Genomic DNA, 20,361 nt, shown 5'->3' with positions numbered 1-20,361 from the left:
TCTCTCTCTCTCTCTCTCTCTCTCTCTCTCTCTCTCTCTCTTCTTTTCCTTCACTCATTTTGTTTATTTCTTAAATTCCACATATGAGTGATATCGTATGGTATCTGTCTTTCTCTGACTTTTTATTTTACTAAGCGTTATATTCTCTAGATGCATCCATGTAGTTGCAAATGGCAAATATAATACTTTTTATAGCTGAATAATATTCCATTGTATGTATATACCACATCTTCTTTATTCATCCACCAATCAATGAATGGGCTGCATCCATATTTTGGCTACTGTAAATAATGCTGCTATAAACATAGGGGTGCATATATCCCTCTGAATTAATGTTTTTATAATTTGTGTGTAAATACCCTGCAGCTTGATTACTAGATCAGAGGGTAGTTGTATTTTTAACTTTTTGAGGAAATTCCACACCATTTTCCAGAGCAGCTGCACTGGTTTGCATCGTCACCAAGAGTGCACGGGGGTTCCCGTTTCTCTACATCCTCGCCAACACCTGTTGTTTCTTGTGTTGTTGATTTTAGCCATTCTGACAGGTGTGAGGTATATCTCATTGTAGTTTTGATTTGCATTTCCTTGGTGATGAGTGATGTTGAGTATCTTTTCGGGTACTTTTTGGGGATCTGGATGTCTTCTTTGGAGAAATGTCTGTTTATATCTTCTGTCCATGTTTCAATTGGGATATTTGGTTTTTGGGGTTGAGTTGTAGAAGTTCTTTTTCTATTTTAGATACTAAGCCTTTGGATATGTCATTTGCAAATATTGTCTCCCATTGTGTAGGCTGTCCTTTAGTTTTGTTGATTGTTTCTTTTGCTGTGCAGAGCTTTTATTTTGATGTAGTCCCAATAGTTTATTTTTGCCTTTTACCCCTTGCCTTGGAGGACCTATCTAGAAAAATGTTACTATGGCCCATGTTAGAGAACGTATTGCCTGTGCTCTCTTCAAGGATTTTAATAGTTTCCTGTCTCACATTTAGGTCTTAAACCCATTTTGAATTTATTTTTGTGTGTGATATAAGAAAGTGGTCCAGTTTCATTCTTTTAAAGGTAGCTGACCAGTTTTTTCAAAGCCATTTGTTGAAGAAACTGTCTTTTTCCCCACTGGATACCCTTTCCTGCTTTGTCAAAGATTAATAGGCCATATAATTGTGGTTCTATTTCTGGATTTTCTATTTGGTTCTGCTGATCTATGTGTCTATTTTTGTGCCAGTACCAGACTATTTTGATGACTAGAGCTTTGTAATGTAACTTGAAGTTGGGATTATGATACCTCCAGCTTTGCTTTTCTTTTTTAAGATTGCTTTGGCCACTCAGGGTCTTTTGTGGTTCTGGACAAATTTTAGAATTGTTTTTCTGGTCCTGTGAAAAATGCTGTTGGTATTTTGATAGGGATGTGTGGATCGTTTTGGGCAGTAGAGACATTTTAACAATCTTCTTTCAATCGATGAGCATGGGATGCCTTTCCATTTCTTTGTGTCTTCTTCAATTTCTTTCATCATTCCCTCTTTTTAATCAAGGCCGCACTGCCTCCCATACCTGAAAATAAACCAACTAACTAATTCTAGAACTAAATGCATCTTACTTTAGGGTATCTATTGCTGTAGATTATCCATGGCATAAAAGATAGGAGAGCGGTGATAGCAAATCCCATGCAAATGTGGGCATCTGACCTGCAGAAGACACTTAGCACGCTTTCTCACCCAGTACCACCAAAATAAGCTTCGCTAAGCAAGTGTTCACAAAAGAAGATCTTGAAATTTGTAGCTAGGGTGGATAAATGTAGCCTCTGAATAAAAAGAGTCCCTCTTCTGGGGAAATTGTGATCCTGGAGAGAAGGAGGGAGGGAATTGCTGGCCCTCCTTCCCTCACTGGCCCCCGCCTCCAGGCTCGCTCCGGCCAAGGGCGGATTTGTTTGGCTGTGATTCTTTTTCTTCAGTTTCCCTCTCTAGGTGTCGTGTTTCATGAGCTCCAGGGCCAGAACCTGCCACAGAGCTCCGGGCCCCTGCCTGTTTCAGCCTGAGCCTCTGGCTTTCATTGCTGAGCCTTGGCCAAAGCCGAGGGAGGGTTTGCAAAACGACACCCACTGGAGGCACATTGGGCGGGGGCCACTGCCGAACCAGCCCCTCGCCAATCCCCAGCCCCAAATAAAACGGACAGCGCCACCCTCCTGGTTGGGGCCCAAACCACTGCCTTATTAAGAGAGGCCCCTTCCTTCTCTGCTCCCCACCCACACCCTTGCCACTTTTGCCCTGCTCTTAACTGCTGAATTCAGAGCTAAGCCCTGCGCGCCACAGCCTTCTTCCCGGCCATGCTCCTCCGGTCGCTAGTCTCCTCTGAAGGAAAGTCCCCACTTGTCTGAGGTTCCAGAATTCACTTCCTGACCTCCGGACCTTGAGTCCCGTACTTAGTGGACCAGAATCGCCAGTTCCCTGCTGAGGTCTCCAGTGACCCAGCCCCCACTCCGTGTGCATCTGTTCCTCCTTCTGCAGAGCCTCCCATCACCTCTGGGGGGGCGGATGGGGAGGCGTGGGGGGGGGGCACAGGCCTCTGGCGTCTGGTTGTCATCTTAGGGGGAGAGCACAGTGGAGAAGTAACAACCTGTCTATAATCGAGTCTTTCTCTGTTCCTTTGTTTGTTGATTTCATAGAATTCATGGTACAGGATTATGGTTAGAGTGTGTGTCTCTTGTAAGAGATGGAATTCAAGACAGTTTTTCTTTTTTAATGTTTATTTATTTTTGAAGGGGAGAGAGACAGAGTGTGAGCAGGGGAGAGGCAGAGAGAGAGGGAGACACAGAATCAGAAGCAGGCTCCAGGCTCTGAGCTGTCAGCACAGAGCCTGACACGGGGCTCGAACCCATGAGCTGTAAGATCATGACCTGAGCCAAAGTTGGACGCTTAACTGACTGAGCTACCCAGGCGCCCCTCAAGATAGTTTTTAAGAAGACCCAAGGACTATCTCCAGGAGTCCACAGAGCAGCTCAACAACCAGAGCCAGAGGAGGCTCCGGGGCGGGTTGTAAAATCCAGGTCCTAAGAACCCCTTGGCAAGGAGAATGTGAAACTGCAGAATCTCGAGCAATCACTTGCTGAAAGCTGAAGTAACCCCTCCCCCCATAGGTTAGGACGTACTCAGAGAGACACAGTCCAGGGACAGATGAAATGTGACAATTTCGCTTGTGAACCTGGACCGCTTCTTTTTAGAGCAAAGCGGGGTGTGGGGGGGGCCTCTTTGTTCTTGGTATGTTTGTTTTCGCTGCCAACGTGTTGTCATATCACAATTATTTAATGTGTATGAGCCCACACCATGTACCAGGGTAGACGAAATATATTTACTATGAAATAAGATAAACTCCGGTTCTTTAAACACCCCAGTTGAAATAACACTAGCTAAGACTTGAGGCTAAGCCCTGTTCTAAGTGTTAACTCATTTATTCCTTGTGATGATCCTCTTGGCCAGGACTGCTGTTAGCATCCATCTTTTAGATGGGGACCCTGAGGCAGGAGTGCTATGTAACTTGCTCAAAATCGCACAGCTAGTGTGATGGTCAGTGTTGAGACTTAACGACAGGCATTCCGGGGCTCCCTGCTGAGCTGTGCCGGCTGCTCAGGTTTCGGGGGTGGTAGCATTGATCGGACTAGGGTCATCCATTTCCAACCCCAAGAATCTATACTTACTGACAACAGAGACAGCTGCCAATTACGTAAAGCCTCTCGGAGAGTTGTACGGAGAACAGAACCTACTAATTTGTTGGTGCCTCGTATTTGCGTTGGGTCTTCTCACCCATGCGTGCGCGAACTGTCTAGAACGCTGCACTGAGCGAACAGAACACTGGGGCAGCTGACCGTGGGGGAACCTGAGACGGCGTGGGGGACAGTTGAGAGCCAGGGGGAGCAGATGAATGGCCAAGCTCCGCGGGGGACTGTGTTCACTCACAGCAGGCCAGGGGGCCGCCTCTCAGGAGCCGTCCCGGGAGACCGGAGGGCATCAGCCCCTTGCTGTGGGCATGTGTGTGGGCATGCGTGTTCAAAGCCTCAGGCACAGTTAGAGATAATACAAGATGCCTAGTCCTGCCGCCTCTTTAGGCCTGCTTGGTACAGAGAATGTGGCTTTTGTGGTTTTTTTTTTAAGCTTGTGTATTTTGAGAAAGTGAGAGTGGGGGAGGGGCAGAGAGAGAGAGAGAGAGAGAGAGAGAGAGAGAGAGAGAGAATTCCAAGCAGGCTCTGCATTTTCAGCACAGAGCCTGACATGGGGCTCGAACTCATGCTGAGCCAAGATTAAGAGTAGGCCATTAACCGACCCAGCCACCCAGGCACCCCAGAGAATGTGTTTAATTCACCTTTTCTTGTCCTTTGTTTACACTCTGGATGTGCCATGGAGATTACTTTTCAGGAAATAGGGAGGGGTAGTACCTGCCGAGCTGGGCCAAGATCCAGCCCCGGGATTAGGGCTCTGCCTGCCTCTCTCCTGCGGTGTGGGCAGGGCTCCTTCAGGGCTGGGTGAAGGTTGAGGTTAGGGACATTCCCATCATTTAGAGTTTCCTCCCTAATTGTCCCTTTGCTAGCTTTGGAGGGTTTCTTGCACAATTCAGGGTCTCTTACGAAGGTGCTTCATTTCTTTTTTGTTTTTCCCTTCCCTTCCCTTCCCTTCCCTTCCCTTCCCTTCCCTTCCCTTCCCTTCCCTTCCCTTCCCTTCCCTTCCCTTCCCTTCCCTTCCCTTCCCTTCCCTTCTTTCCTTTTTTCTCTTCTTTTCTTTTCTTTTTTTGAGAGAGAGATAGAGAGAGAGGGAAAGAAATGGGGCTCGAGCTCACTAGATGCAGGGCTCAAACTCACGAACTGTGAGATCATGACCTGAGCCAAAGCCAGAAGCTTAACAGCAGAGCCCCCCAGGCACCCCAAATATGCTCCATTTCTAAAGGCGGTCCTTGGGGGGGCTCAGAGGAAAAGGAGGAGACATTAGTAGGCTTTTCCAGGCCTGACATTGCTCTGTTTGATGAACAGGGTGAGGAGTTTTCAATCGGGAATCCTTTTGGGGTTTTCTGTGCTCTGGGGATAGCCTTGGCGACTCTTCAGACCCGCCCTCACCCCGATGTGCCGCAGAAGGCAGGCACGGACCGCTAACTTATGTCACTGACTGTGACGCCCGTGGACAGGGGAGGGGGGCAAGGCGACTCGGGGGGCTGCCCTGAGGCGTGTGGGTTTCTCAAGTCCGCCTCAGAAAGTGTGTGCGGGATTGAACTGAAACCTGTCTTGTTAGCATTGTGATTCTAGGCGCCGGCCTAGAGAGGACAGACGTTTTAATGGTTGCGTTCCTAAGCTCTGTTCTGGTTCCTCTCGCATTCTTTTATAATTCTATCATTCCCATTGTGCATTCGTTCTGGATGCTTCTGTGGCCCCATTATCACTCATTTGCTTTGTCCTGCACCACAAATCCAGATTTTTCTGAAAAACTGGCTGTAGTAATTGCCCTAATTAGGGACTGCTCCCTTTTTATGAGCCTTGGTTTGGAAGAGTACGGAGTACCGCTGGAGACGGTCTGTGGCTCCGTGGACGGGGTTGTTTGATCTGGTCCCCACGGGCTGCCCTGCAGGTGGCTGGGCACTCTTGTGCCCTTCTCTGTTTCTTGTGCGGTTCATTCAAAGTGTGAGATGATATGGGGTGCCTGAGCGGCTCAGTCGGTCAAGTGTCTGACTTTGGCTCAGGTCATGATCTCACGGTCTGTGAGTTCAAGCCCCGCATCTGGCTCTGTGCTCACAGCTCAGAGCCTAGAACTGCTCCGGATTCTGTGTGCCCCCCTCTCTCTGCCCCTTCCTTGCTCACACTCTGTCTCTCTCTCCCTCTCAAAAATAAACATTTAAAAAAAAGCATGAGCAAATAAAATCAAAATGTGGACCTTCTCAATGTATTCAATTTAAGTTTGTTTTTTATTTCCTTTCTGGAAGAAGCACTCGTTATTTCTACAAATGTCATCAGTTTTATACAGGTGGAAACCCGATTTAGCTTCCTACCACCCCAGACATAGGAATAAGAGCAGAGGCTCCCTGGTAACATTCTTAGGCAAAGATGCCAAGATCTTTGGATTTGCAAACAAATAGTTTAGATAATGCGTAGAAAGATTTCTTCCTCGGGGCGCCTGGGTGGCTCAGTCGGTTGGGCATCTGACTTCAGCTCAGGTCATGATCTCACAGTTTGTGGGTTTGAGCCCCGCGTCAGGCTCTGTGCTGACAGCTCAGAGCCTGGAGCCTGTCTTCGGATTCTGTGTCTCCCTCTCTCTCTGACCTTCCCTGCTCATGCTGTCTCTCCCTCTCTCTCTAAAATAAGTAAAAACAGTAAAAAAAAATTTTTTTTTTAAAAAGAAAGATTTCTTCCTCCTAATAAGCTTCTGTTCTCATCTGCCCTCTGGCCTCAGAGACACGGCTGAATTAGTTGGGAAAGTGATAGCCCACACCCACCCTGAGTATACGTGTGCGCAGTTTTGAACAAATGTTGTTACTCACGAGGGAGCGTCTTTAAACGGCCACGGACAACACAGAGGTGGGCGTCCAGCACATTCGCAGTGACCGTGACTTTGCCCTGAGACTCCTCACCACCTTGTTTGTTCTCAGTATTGTAGGCCTCTAACCTGGTGACTCGATTTCCTGGTTCCAGCCTTAGCTCACCCGGTGTGTGGCAGCATTGCCCTGGTCTCCCCTGGCAAGACTATATTCTGCCACCATGAGGGAATGTGCTCCTTCTTATCAGCCCTGGATCAGGCTTGGGACCCTCGGGCTTGAGGCCCCATGAATGCTATGCCTCTGGGACTCTCGTGGGCCCCGCGGCCGTGACCTAGATACTTCTGTGTGCCATGTCCCATTTCAGGCAGCTAAGCCAAAGCTATCCTTGCAACCCATTTGAGCGCCATATTGGAGATTCATACCCAGGGGACTATTTTGTCCCCGGGCAGCCCGAGACCCTGGGACTCCAGAATTATATGGCTGGTGTTGACCTTTCAGAATTTTTATCACATGTTTCAGCCGTGGGACCCTGGTGTACACATGCAGACTTCTACACAGAGGAAATATTTGCATAAAAGGCTTAGTATGCTGGGGTTGGTCATTCTTCTATTAAATGGACCTTAAATATGTCTGTGTCTTAAAATGTATATTTGAACCAAAATTTTGGAAGCACTGGGACTCTAATTTTGGGATTTGAGGCCATGACAAGCCGTTAGAAGAGAAGGTTCTGGGGAGCTGCAGGCATGGGGTGTGGGTCAGTCATTAACCACCTGCAGGGCACTTTGGGGCCACAGCAGAGCCTGGGCCCCCCCAACTGCTTACAGCTCCCGAGACAGAAAAGAAAACTGTACACCGTGTGGTCCACACTGGCGTTCTCTTTCCCATATTCTGTCTTCCACGTCTGTTATAGTGAAACGAAATAAAAGGAACACCGAACAGTGCTGGCTCATATTTCAGCGGTATTTAAGACCTGGTGAATAATTTAGGGTCTAGGGAGGTCAGGCTACGAGAGGAAGACCTGAAAAACAGAGGTAATTTACTAATGTATCTTTATAGATGAAAACACTTGACTAATGGGGATTTTATAACTGACCACAGTAGATCTGATCATTCTTTACAGCTCCTAAGTGGCATTAAATATGTTTACCACATTTTCTTGGAAAAGCAATCAATCTGCCTCTCCAGATCTCACTTCTGACTGAAGGTCAAAGTTACCTGAAATAATTGATCTGTGGTAGAGCAAAGTCCCGATATGTCACCTTTGCCACAGAATCTGGGCCGGATGCACGTGCCTACAGATGAAAGGTAACGATGACCAGTGGCAGTGTCTGCTCACAGGTGTGGTGTGACCGTGTGAGTGGCCTTAGTCTACACTTGACTAATGGGGATTTTATAACTGACCACAGTAGATCTGATCATTCTTTATACCTCCTAAGCGGCATTAAATATATTTACCACATTTTCTTGGAAAAGCGATCAATCTGCCTCTCCAGATCTCACTTCTGACTGAAGGTCAAAGTTACCTGAAATAACCTGAAATATTATATGACTCTTGGGCCACAACTCATCACTGTGTGAAGCTTCAAATCTGCATCAGCATGAAAAAGAGTTCTTTCAGCTCATATATACCTCCTGTCCTCTGGGTTGGACTGGTGTCAGCTTACCCTGTGTGTGGCTCTGATGAACAGACGCATGGATTATTAAAACCGAAAGACATTGTAGAAGTTAGCTAGCCCAGTCTCTTGCACAGAGAAGGACTCTTGCCTACAGTCTTCTAGAGAAGGTAATTTTTCAGCCTCCACTTGAACACTTCCAGTAACAGGGAGCTCCTACCTCTACAAAGAAATGTACTGACGTTTTGGATGGCTCTCGTTTTTAGGACATTCACCTGCCCTTATTTTTGGTTGAAACCTGCCTCTCTGCGACTTCCTTAGTGATGACTCTGAAGCTCTGTTGTATGTTAGGACAGTGCATCACATTTTTGAAGACCATCAACTCCTAGTGGAATCTTATTTATTTACCAGGTGAAACATCCCAAGGTCCTTCGATGAATCTTGTTTTCTTTAGAGGGAAACAACTCCCCTCTTCCCACTTGAACCTTTGGACTCTGGAGGTTCTACACCCTCCTCTCAGGCACGATACAGCCTCCCCAAGGAGAGTCTCACTCTGCTCATGGTTCCAGCCATGCAATCTGAAGTTCTTCCCTTCCTCCTCTTTTCTCATTCTCTTCCCAGAATCCTCACCACAGACATTATTGTGCACCAAGTACCGAATTACATTCCTTACTTTTGCTTCTCTGCAAATACTGTCACTCTTCCCTCCTTCCCTGTTGGATTCTTTCTTCCACTTTCCTTTGAAAAACTTTTACGTCTCCCATCAGTTGGAACAAAGAGAGATACTGTGTTAGGTCCTTGTCTTTCTCTGTCAGCCATAAAACCAGATTGTATTAACAGCCCATGGACCCAGTGACTGCAAAACACCCAGAACAATGTAAAGTCTTATAGTCACTCTTGTTTTGTGTGGAAGCTGGCTACCCAACTGGACTCACAAGTGTGGCTGTGAGTCTAGAATATTCACTGAATGTCCGTCAGGACTAGCATCTCTGGGTGTGGAGTTTGTTGACGTGGGCTTAAAAGTAGCTGCTTCTAGCATAGAAGCATTTTTTTTCCCCTAGATCTGGGGAAACAAAAAAAAATAAATAATTGGGACTACACAAAAATAAAAAGCTTTTGCATAGCAAAGGAACCCTCCAATAAAACGAAAAGGCAAGCTACTGAATGGGAGAGGATATTTGCAAATGATATATCCAATGAGGGGTCAATATCCAAAATATATAAAGAACTTATACAACTCAACACCAGAAAACCAGATAATATGATTTAAAAAATGGGCAGAGAGCCTGAATGCACATTTTTCCTAAGAAGACATCCAGATAGCCAACAGACACATAAGAAGATCAACACTGTTAATCATCAGGTAATGCAAATCAAAACCACAGTGAGCTATCACCCTCTACTCTTCAGAATGGCTAGAATAAAAAAGACAAGAAATGACAAGTGTTGGTGAGGATGTGGAGGAAAGAAAACCCTGTGCACTGATGGTGGGAACGCACGTTGGTGCAGATGCCGTGGAAAACAGTATGGAGGTTCCTCAAAAAATTAAAAATAGTAATACCATGTGATCCAGTAATTCTGCTGCTGGGCATTTACTCAAAGAAGACAAAAACATGAATTCAAAAAAATATATGGAGGCAGCCCATGGCCATTGTTAGATGAATGGATAAAGAAGATGTGGTATACATGGATAATGGGGTATTCTCCACCATAAGAGAATGAAATCTTGCCATTTGCAACAATAGGGATGGAGCTAGAGGGAATTATGCTGAGTGAAATAAGTCAGATAGAGACAAATACTATATGAATTCACTCATATGTGGAATTTAAGAAACAAAACAAATGAACAAGGAGAAAAAGAGACAAACAAAAAAGCCAGGCTCTTAAACACGGGACACACTGCTGATCGCCAGAGGGAGGGTGGGTGGGAGAATGGGTGAAGTATGTGAAGGGGATTAAGAGTGCAAACTTGTAGTTATAAAATAAGTAAGCCATGGGGATGGTAAGTGCGCATGGGGAACAGAGCCAAGAATGTAATGATGTTTGGTGACAGGTGGAGACGGTGCTTCCCATGGGGAGCGCTGAGTAGCATGCAGAATCGTTGAGTCATCATGTTGCACACCTGAAACTGACATACACTGTCTGTAATTATAACTCAGTTTCAAAGTAGCTGCTTTTACACACGGTTTAGATCTTGACTTCTGACTGTTTCAATCTCCTGACTCTCGTTTCCCCCTCAAGGGCTATAGTTCTTTTCTTCTCTCTTTTTTTTTAATTTTTAAATTTTTATTTTTTTTCTTATTTGTTTTTGAGAGACAGAGAGAGACAGCGCTAGCAGGGGAGGGGCAGAGAGAGAGACACACACACAGAATCTGAAGCAGGCTCCAGGCTCTGAGCTGTCAGCACAGAGCCCTACACGGGGCTCGAACCCACAGACTGTGAAATCATGACCTGAGCTGAAGTCGGACGCTCAGCCGACTGAGCCTCCCAGGAGTCCTTCTTTTCTCCACTGCAGATTGTAATCGCATGAACTTTGGTCCTGCTCATCATCCACAAGGCACAGAATATGAGAGAGGACATGTCCTTGGCATGTCCTTTGTTTTTTCAGATTAAAAGACAATCTCAGGGAGAATATTGGTCTTGTCCAAGGTTACACCATTAGTTGAACCGCTGGTCAGGTGCCATTTCTGCTGAACCACTCAGCTGGCTAACTCTCTTGGCTTTTGTAGAGAGCAGACTTAAACTGTGGCATCTCTGATTTACATTGTGTGTGTGTGTGTGTGTGTGTGTGTGTGTGTACACAATCATACCTTGTTTTATGGTACTTCGCAGGTACGGTCTTTTACAGATAGAAAGTTTGTGGCAACCCCACATGGAGCAAGTGTTATTGGAGCAGTTTTTCCAACAGGTGTTGCTCACTTCGTGTGTCTCTGCCACATTTTGGTAGTTCTCACAATAGTTCAGACTTTTCCATTGCTATTATATTTGTCGTGATCTGTGATCATTGGTTATGACTCACCGAAAGCTTAGGTGACGGTTAGCATTTTTTAGGAGTAAATTATTTTTAATTGAGGTACGTACTTTCAGAAAATGTTTTTAAGTTTATTTATTTTAAAAAATTTTAATGTTTATTTGTTTTTGAGAGGGACAGAGACCGAGCGCAAGTGAGAGAGGGGCAGAAAACGAGGGAGACACAGAATCGGAAACAGGCTTCAGACTCCGAGCTGTCAGCACAGAGATCCAGTGTGGGGCTCAAACTCACAAACCATGAGATGATGACCTGAGCTGAAGTCTGACGCTTAACTGACTGAGCCCCCCAGGTGCCCCTACGTTTATTTTAAGAGAGACAGAAACAGCTCAAGTTGGGGGGGGGCGGGAAGAGAGAGGGAGAGAGAGAATTCCAAGCAGGTTCTGCACTGTCAGCACAGAACCTAATGTGGGGCTTGAACTCTGGAAACCATGAGATCATGACCTGAGCCGAAACCAAGAATTGGACGCTCAACCGACTGAGCCACTCAGGTGCCCCAAGGTATGTGCTTTTTAAAGACACAATGCTGTTGCACACTTACTAGACTACAGTATAGTGTACCTATAACTTTTATATGCACTGGGAAACCAACAAATGCATTTGATTCATTTTATTGTGATACCAGCTTTACTTACTTATTCTGGAACAAGGCCCTCAATATCTCTAAGGTGTCTCTCTGTATACAGCTTTCCCTCCTTCCCGCCTAGCACATTGTCTGGTATTTGAACAGGTTGTCAAATTCAGGGTAAGGAATGTTTAGAGCCTTTGTTCCCTTTAAAAGCTGGGAATGCAGGGCACCTGGGGGGCTCAGTCAGTGAAGCATCTGACTCTTGGTTTTGGCTCAGGTCATGATCTCACACATTGTGAATTCAAGCACCATATCGGGCTTCCGGCTGTCAGTGTGGAGCCTGCTTGGGATTCTCTCTCTCCCTCCCTCTCTCTAGCCTTTCCCTGCTTGTATACACACACACACACACACACACACACACACACACACACACACACACATTCTCTCTCTCTCCCTCTCAAAATAAATAAACTTAAAAAAAAGCCGGGAATGCATCTGAGGGGAAAGGACTGGACTGAATAATGAGGAATACAGTATAAACAGGGAAGTCAGAGCTTGGGAGACAGTCTCCGGAGTTTGTTTGGAGCTGCCGAAAGCTTCATGCTGGGAGCCGGGGTGTCGACAAAGGCTATATAACTCAGTTCCTGATCTCAGTGAGCATATAATGAGGTAAATAGAGTTGGCCCTATATAAATGGGGTAAAAACAGAGACAAGACTGAATCATATGAAAAAAATTAACTTGCAGTCCAAGGCAGAAGATCATCAGCCTCAGTGAGGAGCTCAGAGAAAGGACGGTGACGGGAAACTTGCTGTTGTGTCATGGTTCCCGGTGGAAGGTGGCGAGCGTGAGGGTGGAGGGGGGACAGATGGGACATGGGAAACAGGGCTCTAGAATAGTCTTGTCCATTCAGTACCAGCCACCAGAAGCCAAAGGGCCACCAACCCACAGTCCACTTAAGTTCATGGGAGAGACTGAGAATGATGGGCAGGGAACGAAGGTTCCTACCCTCCTTCAGTCAGCAGATATGTCCTGAATGCCTGCTCCGTGCCAGGCGCTGTGTTTGGTGCTGGGGATTCAGCAGCGGTCAACAGGGGAAGGTTGCTTCCTTCATGGAGCCCAAATTCAAGGGCAGACCAGTCCATGTGGGAGGAACCAGACATCCCGGGTCCTGGTTTTCGTGTTCAGTGGATTTTGCCATAGCTTCTTCCCCACCCACAGCCTCCACCCAACCCCAGCCCTTCCTGAAGACTCTCTACCTTCCCATCGCCTAGTCCTGTCATCTGCAAGCATGCAGGGGTCCCCACGAGGTGGCGATGCACGTTCCTGCAGTAACTTCTGGCCGGGATCCCTTCACCTGACTTCAGCTCTTCCCCTTCCCTGTTGCAATATCATGGTTGCTGAGGAGGAAGGAGTTGCCCATCGGTGCTGGCTGCCAAACACAAATGATTGGCAAATTGCCTCTCAACTTCCTTTTCTGGTGGGGGCACACCAAGTGTCAGGGGATGAGGGGGTCACGGCCTGGACTGGCTTAGTGAAGAAAGAGCATCTGTGTGCCCCCAGCCCCCATCTGTCCTCACAGAAACACAAGCTACTGCCCTAGTCACTGGGGAAGGCCTTGGAGCAGCGGAACCAGACAACTAGAGAGGGTCAAGGGGCCGAGGGGCCAGGTTGGCGGGTGAGAGGGCCCTCGTGGCCCTGTTCACCGTCTGCGTGGAGGATCGCTCAGTGCACATGCGCTTCGTCCTGACTTGGTCCAAACCAACACCACATAACCGTATGATAAGGCCTCCGAAGAGGCAGGTCATTTTACAGGATAGGAGTTTCCTAGGGACCCTCTGTGGGGAGCTAAACAGCATCATTCTTGCTTCTGGACCTGGGAGGGTCTGCTGCAGGCCCTGAAGATTGGCTCGTGGCTCCGGGGAGGCCCGGAGGGACCAAGCGTCCGGCTGCAGGCCGCCCCACGCTGCCCAGCCGCCCCTTCCCGACTGATGAATGCTCGTAGTTCTGCTCGGCAGGCACCTCCCAGGACCCACCCAGGGGGAGACTTGCCTGTTTCTGCGGAGACCTTTGGCTGGACTTCTCTGCCTCTCCCAGAGGTGAGAGACAGCGGCTCCTGCAGCCTCAGGCTTGGCCCCAACTCGTCTCTGGTGGACCCAGGACCCGGCTCTCCAGCCTCGCCATGGCTAGGGCCTCCCTGTCCCAGAGTGACCCCGCCGGCTCGCTCTCCGATGGGCCCTGCCATCGGCGATTTTCATTCCAGATACGAGCCAACAGATTCCTGAAAGGGACTCCCATGGGCCTCACTCGCCATCTCCGCTCTGGCCTCGGTCTGGCGGCACTCTCCTCTGTGGTCTGGAAACGGAGTGATGGTGGATGCAGGCTGCCCGTTGTTTTTGTTTGTGATATTTAAAGCAACCAAAGCCCTCATTACTGTAATACAGTATGTGCCTGGGCCGGAGGGAGGAGCAGGAACCCTCCTGGGTCAGTGGGCGGCTCTGTTGGGTTTGGTGAGCGTGGGGACATGTTTGGCACCGAGCCCGCAGGAAGTCAGTGTGTCCGGGCTGGGAGGGGCCTCGGAGTAACTCCATTCTTACCGTTCCCAGCCCCTCATGGGAACCAGGGGAAGACTGAGAGCCGGATCAGGGAACGGGATTGCTGCTCAGCTGGCGGCGGTGAGAAGCCGAGCAGGGACTAGAACTCAGGTCCCGAGGTGCATTCGCTGTCAGGAGGTGAAGCTTCTGCGTCTGCCCTTCTCACTTGTTCAAGACCCTTTGAGGCCCCGAACCTAATTTCGTATCTGTAATTTTATATTGCATTTCTTAACAAAGTAGGCCTTTCAGATTGTCTGAGCTTCACGAGCCGTAGACACAGGTACCGCCGACCAGAACTTTCTACCTACCCGAACCGACTGTGTGTGAATTAGAGTGTGAGCAGAACAGGCAGACGTGAACAGGGAGCTGTCCTGATGTTGTGATGCCAGTCCAGGCTCAGGTGCTTAAGAGACTCAGGTCAGTCAGTGGGAGACAGCGGGCGCCATCAGGTGGGCCTTCCCTCCCAAAGTCAGAGTCACATGCTGGCCATATGACTGAAATTTCGCATGAGTGGAGTTGACCATTCCTTGGTGCCAGATGAGAATGTCCCGTTAGACTGGTAGTAGAGGTGGGTGCAGAAGACGTGGGGCACAACTTGGGAATCTCCGTAGCATCCTGTACGTGACCATAGGTGGATTGCCATCGTACTTGCTACCTGTGTGATCTTGGGGACGTTGTCTATTCTCAGTATTGTCATTTGTACAATGAGGATAATAATAGTTAATAGCTTCAGAGAGCCTGTTCTGAGCACCACGTGAGAAAATTCAGGTAATACTTAGCATACCGCCTGGTATGTAATATGTGCTCCATAAATGTTTGTCATCCTTGCACAAGCCCTGAGACGTGTAACACATTCTTGCCCTTCGGGAGCTCATGGTCTTAATGTGGAGATAAGATGGGCACCACATATGCAAGCACAAGTTAGGAGCTATGAAAGCTCCTTCCTGTCATCTGCTACATTATGGGATATCGATCCAATGGAGTCGAGGGAGGAGACTCCTTTAGGCTCAGAAGAAGTGCCAAAGAGGAAATGCCTGTGTACTCCATCTTCTGAGCAGTTAGCAGGTGAACTGGGACTCCTGGACATTCCTGGACACTGCAGACCCCTCGGGTCACCCATTCAACAACCGCAGTGCCTTCACTGCGTATCCAGGCTCTGCTCTGCACTGGGAATTTAGAGAAGACCAAGACAAGTTCCCTCCCTCCGGGAGCTCACAGCCTCGCCGGGAAGGGGAACACAGATAGAGATATAAGAATATTACAGCTAACAAATGTTTTATCCATATTATTTATGGCCTGAAACCAATCATCTGAGCCCAAAGTAGGCTGGGGTGAGTCAGGAGCTCAGAACCGGTTTGAAAGAAAGCAGAGATCTACTTGGTGAAGGGGGGCACCTCAAATGCCATGAGCTGCTGTCGGAAGGAACTGGTGGGTGTGAGCCTTCTGCGGAGGGTAGGAGTTGGGTGCTCTAAATGAGAGCGTTCTGAGACCGAGAACCAGTGTCTCCGAGGCCAGGATGGGGCAGGTCCCTGGTGATGTGGTATCTTTGAGCTAGACTGGGAAGTTGGGGGGTAAGTGGGCCTGGCAGACTGGGGAGGGGGCTCTTTAGACATCAGGGGTGAGTGCCAGGCAGTGGCGACTGAGTGGGGAACTTCCTGAAGGCAGATGGAGTCTGCAGATGTCTCATACCCTTAAATAAACTTATATTTTCTGCTCCACTTCCTTCAGAGGCTGCCAGCGAAAGTCACAGGGAAGGGAGGGTCCAGTGAGTGTGACGGAAGTGTGAAATGGAAAGTGTGATTTCTCCTAATGAGGGCCATTACGATTTTGGCAAGGATGGCGGAAGCTGCAGGTACTGAGGGAGTGACTTGCTCGAGGGAAGGTGTAGGGACCCGGAAAGGAATCCCAGACACCTGGTTCAAACCCAGTTGCTGAATGAGGCTCTCAGGCTCCGCGATTTGGGCAGAAACTCATGGTCCATGAAACTGCCATGGTCCAAGGCAGCCGAGCGTGAACCTTGGTGTCTATACGTCCCTGGACCCACAGTTGTGTGGCACCCCATGTTCCACTTTGCCCTGTCAGCCCCAGAGTGAGAGCAAGATGGGAACTTGCTCAGCTGCTGTCTTATTTATTTTTCCAAATGTTTGTTTGTGCCCATCCTGTGCATTCCCGCCAGGAACCAAGACTGATGCTTTCTGTTGTGCTGTCCCCAGGTGGCCCAACCCGTGCTGGGCTCGCAGCACAGGCCTAGTAGACACTTGGCACATTGATTCTGACCTTGTATTCTTCTAATGCACCATCCTGTTCATAATACCACCGCTAAATAATACGGAAATGCTAATGAGCGCCTACTGTCTCCATGCTGTAGCCCTTTATAGGCACCATCTTGTCGAACTATGCCAGTGACATCATTTTCCACCTCCACTCACATCTCACACTTCCCTGATCTAGAAAAGTGCCCTTCAGCCTGGAGACGAATTGGTATCTGGTTAAAAGAGTCTGACCTGGGGCACCCGGCTGGCTCCGTCAGTAGAGCCCTTGACTCTTGATCTTGGGGTTGTGAGTTCAGCCCCTTGCTGGGTGTAGAGCCTATAAAATAAAAGTGAGATGAAATAAAATAAGGTAAAATTAGATAAAATAAGATAAGATAAAATAAAATAAAATGGTCCAACCTGTATTATGGCTGAAGTTTTCACTGCAGAGTATGGTTGCAAGGGTCTAAGAGGTGAAATCCTCCCTGCCTGCCTCCTTCTGCCGAAGGTCTCAGAGAAGATGAAGGATCTCCCTGCTCTTTGTTGCAAAAGCACGAGCGTTAGTCCATGTGTTCAGGAGGCCCTGAGTACGTAAAGGGCAAGCCACTTAGATCACTTGGCTGAAAGGCCGTGGGTGGTGTCCGGGAATGAGGACCCACATGTCTCTCCATGGAGAACCTCCTGTAGAAAAGAAAGCAGTGTTCATGGGCATCACCCGAATCCCCCCTGGGGTTCAGGACTGCCTCCTGTGGCTGGAGGAGGTAGAATGTTCTCGTGTCCCAGAGATGCCTGCAGGCCCAGGCTGAAGGGGCTCATGCAGGAAGCAAGCAGTCTGCTGGAAGCATGTGTTATTCAGGGCCCAGCACGACCTTGGACCCCAAGAGTAGGGCAACCCTAGTGGAAAAGTGCAGGCGGACATGCTCTTGGCCTCCCTGGCTGTGGGTGGTGGATTGGAAGCCACTGGGGAGTGTGCGCTGCCATGCACAGGGACAGAGCAACATTCCCCACCAAGCAGTATGATCACATCACTGTCCCCACAGACGTGGCCACCACCCAGCTCTCCTCGGCCCCAGGCCAGTGTCTGCTGTGCCTGTTCACAGTTAAGCACACAGGTCTTTCATGACTTTCGAATGACTGCGTATAAAGGACCAAGTCGATTTCTCCAGATGTAGCTCCAGTCACAGGATGGACCCTGCAAAGTTTAGTGTGATGGTCAAAGCAAGGACTTTGGGGGTGCCTAGGTGGCTCAGTCAGTTAAGCGTCCAACGTCAGCTCAGGTCATGATTTCATGGCTTGTGGGTTCGAGCCCCACGTCGGGCTCTGTGTTGACAGCTCCTCTCTCTCTCTGCCCTTCTTCCACTCATGCTCTGTCTCTCTCAAAAATAAATAAACATTTAAAAAATTAATAAAAAACAAAGGCAAGAACTTTGTGTTGTTGTTCTTGCCTAATTATTTTATTACCACTGAGATGACCTGTCAGACAACCTACGGCGTCCTCTGAGCACCCGCTGTGTAAGTGCTGGCCGATGCCAAAATAAAGGCGTGGATGAGGTTGGCATGCTTTTTACCTCTCACTTGCAGATCTACTGCAGGCGTGACCAGTTTGGAGCCAGGCCCTGTTCCACACGCTTCCTAGGTGATAACTCATCCCATCCACGTGTCCTTCTGTGGGTACCATGATTTCCCTCATTGCAGATGGGGAAGTAAGGTGCCAGGGCTCAGGTGTGTGGCCCAGTCCGGACAGCTGGTGGAAGAGGAGACAGGATGCAGACTCAGCACGTGTGGCTTTGACAAGGTCACTGAGAAGGAGCCACCAGGGAGGTTGGAGAGGCAGAATTCGGGGTTCCCCGAGGACCCAGAGGACACAGGAAGGGGTGGCCCACTGAGTCAGGTGCTGCTCCCAGATTCACCGTTGAGCCCTCCTGGGTTTGAACCTCTTGAACGTGACTTCTGGGATTAAGGAGAGAGACGCACCTCTTGTTTCCCGCTGTTCCCCCACATGACCCCTCTACTATGTGGCCTGAGTCTCCTTTGGAGGCATGTGAGGCAACGGAAAGATGGTGATAAGTAAAAAGCAGGCAATGTTCAAAAACCAGTACTTACGTTTGTGGAAGGCGAGGCCTTACTCAGGGCAGTTGTTCTGGTCACTTCTTACCGCGTAGTCACCTCACAGCTCAGTCTCACCAGCTCAGTGTGGTGACTGTCGCTCACGCTCCCGAGGGGTCGAGGCTCGGCGGGGCTGTTCTGGCTCGGGGTCCCCCCTGTGTTTGCAGCAGGCGGTGGCTAGGGCCTGAGTCACCGGCCAGGCCTCCTTGCTCTCTCAGCGAGCTGACCCTGCCGCCTGCCGGGGCCTCAGCTAGGACGGGCGGCCTGGATACCTGAAGCTTGCGGCTTCTTCGCCGTGTGGCCCGGGCTTCCCAGGGCAAGGGCTCTGAGACAGAGGGTGAGCCAAGTGGCAGCGTGTCCCCTTCGGGGACTGAGCTCTGAAGCTCCATAACTGTCACTTTCCCTGCATTCACTCTGTTAGAGGCAAGAGGCTCTCCTGAGCCTGTTCCAGACACAGGAGATGAGCTACCAGCCTGCCCTGGGTGACGGTGACACTGTGTGGGGACGCGTCGGAAAGCCACTGCAGAGATTTTCCAAGTAGCTTCACTCTGGTTTGAAGAGACCAGTTATCTGGGACACACAGGGCCTGAGGAAGGTGTGTGCTCAGAGTTTTAGGAAGGAAAAACAGGAGTTGGGGCCGGGCACAGCCTCTGACTGGCGGCTTCCTGTGCCAAGGCCGCCCGGCCACTGAGGTTACCTTACTTTCCTCACCTTTGACCAGAGAGGTTGGAGCCAGGCCAATTCTCCGGTCCTGTAAGCTTCCATGCTTGTGGGTGCATAATGGTGAGGACTAGTGTCTTTCCCTCATAACCTCCAGCCCCCTCCGACCTTCCCATGCGCAGGACCTCCTGCAGACCTTCCCGTGCCCAGGAATGCACACAGGCCCCCATCTGCGCCCCAGCACCTGAGCCGGGGCTGTGAGGAGCCCTGGGCAGAGGGCAGGCTGGGGGAAGGAATTGGAGGCCGGTGGGAAGGATGTTCAAGTGCAGGGCCACGGAAGTCAGGGGTGCCTGTGAACTAACTAGACGAAGAGCCGGGGATTGCCAGAGCTCCGAGAGGCTGGGTGGGCTGCCCGGGACTCAGGGGTACTGGGTTCTAGAGCTTCTCACGGGTCTGTGTGTTTGGAAAAGGCCCTGCCCTCCCTCTGTATGTGCTCTCCTTCCTCCTGCTGAGGGCGTGAAGGCATTCCATCTGACATCCTTTCTGCTAATGATTTAGGAAGTAACGTCAAATGATGGCACACGTCAGTGTCCCGTGCCCCATTCCGGCCCTGGCAGGGGACGTGTCTTCTGTGGCAGTGATGTCACTCCGCATCCTCTCCTCTCTGCAGGTGCAGGAGGGAGGCGGGGATGTGATAGCTGCCTGGCCTTCCCCCTCTGCCTCTACTCTACGACAGACTCAGGTGGTCTCTGAGGGACCTCCCAAGGAGGGAGCTGGGGGGAGCACAGGGCTCTCCTAATGAAGGCAGGAGCGCAGCTCACTGTTGTACTGCCCCTGGGCTGCGAGGGTCACCTCGGGTCGTCTGGGACATGTCCTGTGTGTAAACACTGACGGATGGGGCCATGCCAGCCTCCAAACATGCCGCCAGGGGCTGTGTTTGGAGAAGCACGAGGTAGGGACTCCCAGAGGAAGGGGTGGGAGCAGGAGGACCCCAGCATGTCCCCGGGATCCAGATAACTCGAGGTTGGCCCGTGTGTGAGT

The 20,361-nt window shown here is 49.5% G+C and overlaps 1 protein-coding gene across 3 annotated transcripts in view; it reads left to right on the top strand.

Moving 5' to 3' along the window:
* DDR2 (discoidin domain receptor tyrosine kinase 2) overlaps nt 1-20,361 on the top strand; it is a 157,303-nt gene that overhangs the window by 65,180 nt on the left and 71,762 nt on the right. The gene's annotated exons all lie outside the window — the stretch shown is intronic.

The sequence above is a fragment of the Suricata suricatta genome, chromosome 3 (assembly GCF_006229205.1).
Source record: "Suricata suricatta isolate VVHF042 chromosome 3, meerkat_22Aug2017_6uvM2_HiC, whole genome shotgun sequence".
In the NCBI taxonomy this organism is placed as follows: domain Eukaryota; kingdom Metazoa; phylum Chordata; class Mammalia; order Carnivora; family Herpestidae; genus Suricata; species Suricata suricatta.
Note: the sequence above shows the minus strand (reverse complement) of the source record. Positions and strands in the feature narration are given on the sequence as shown.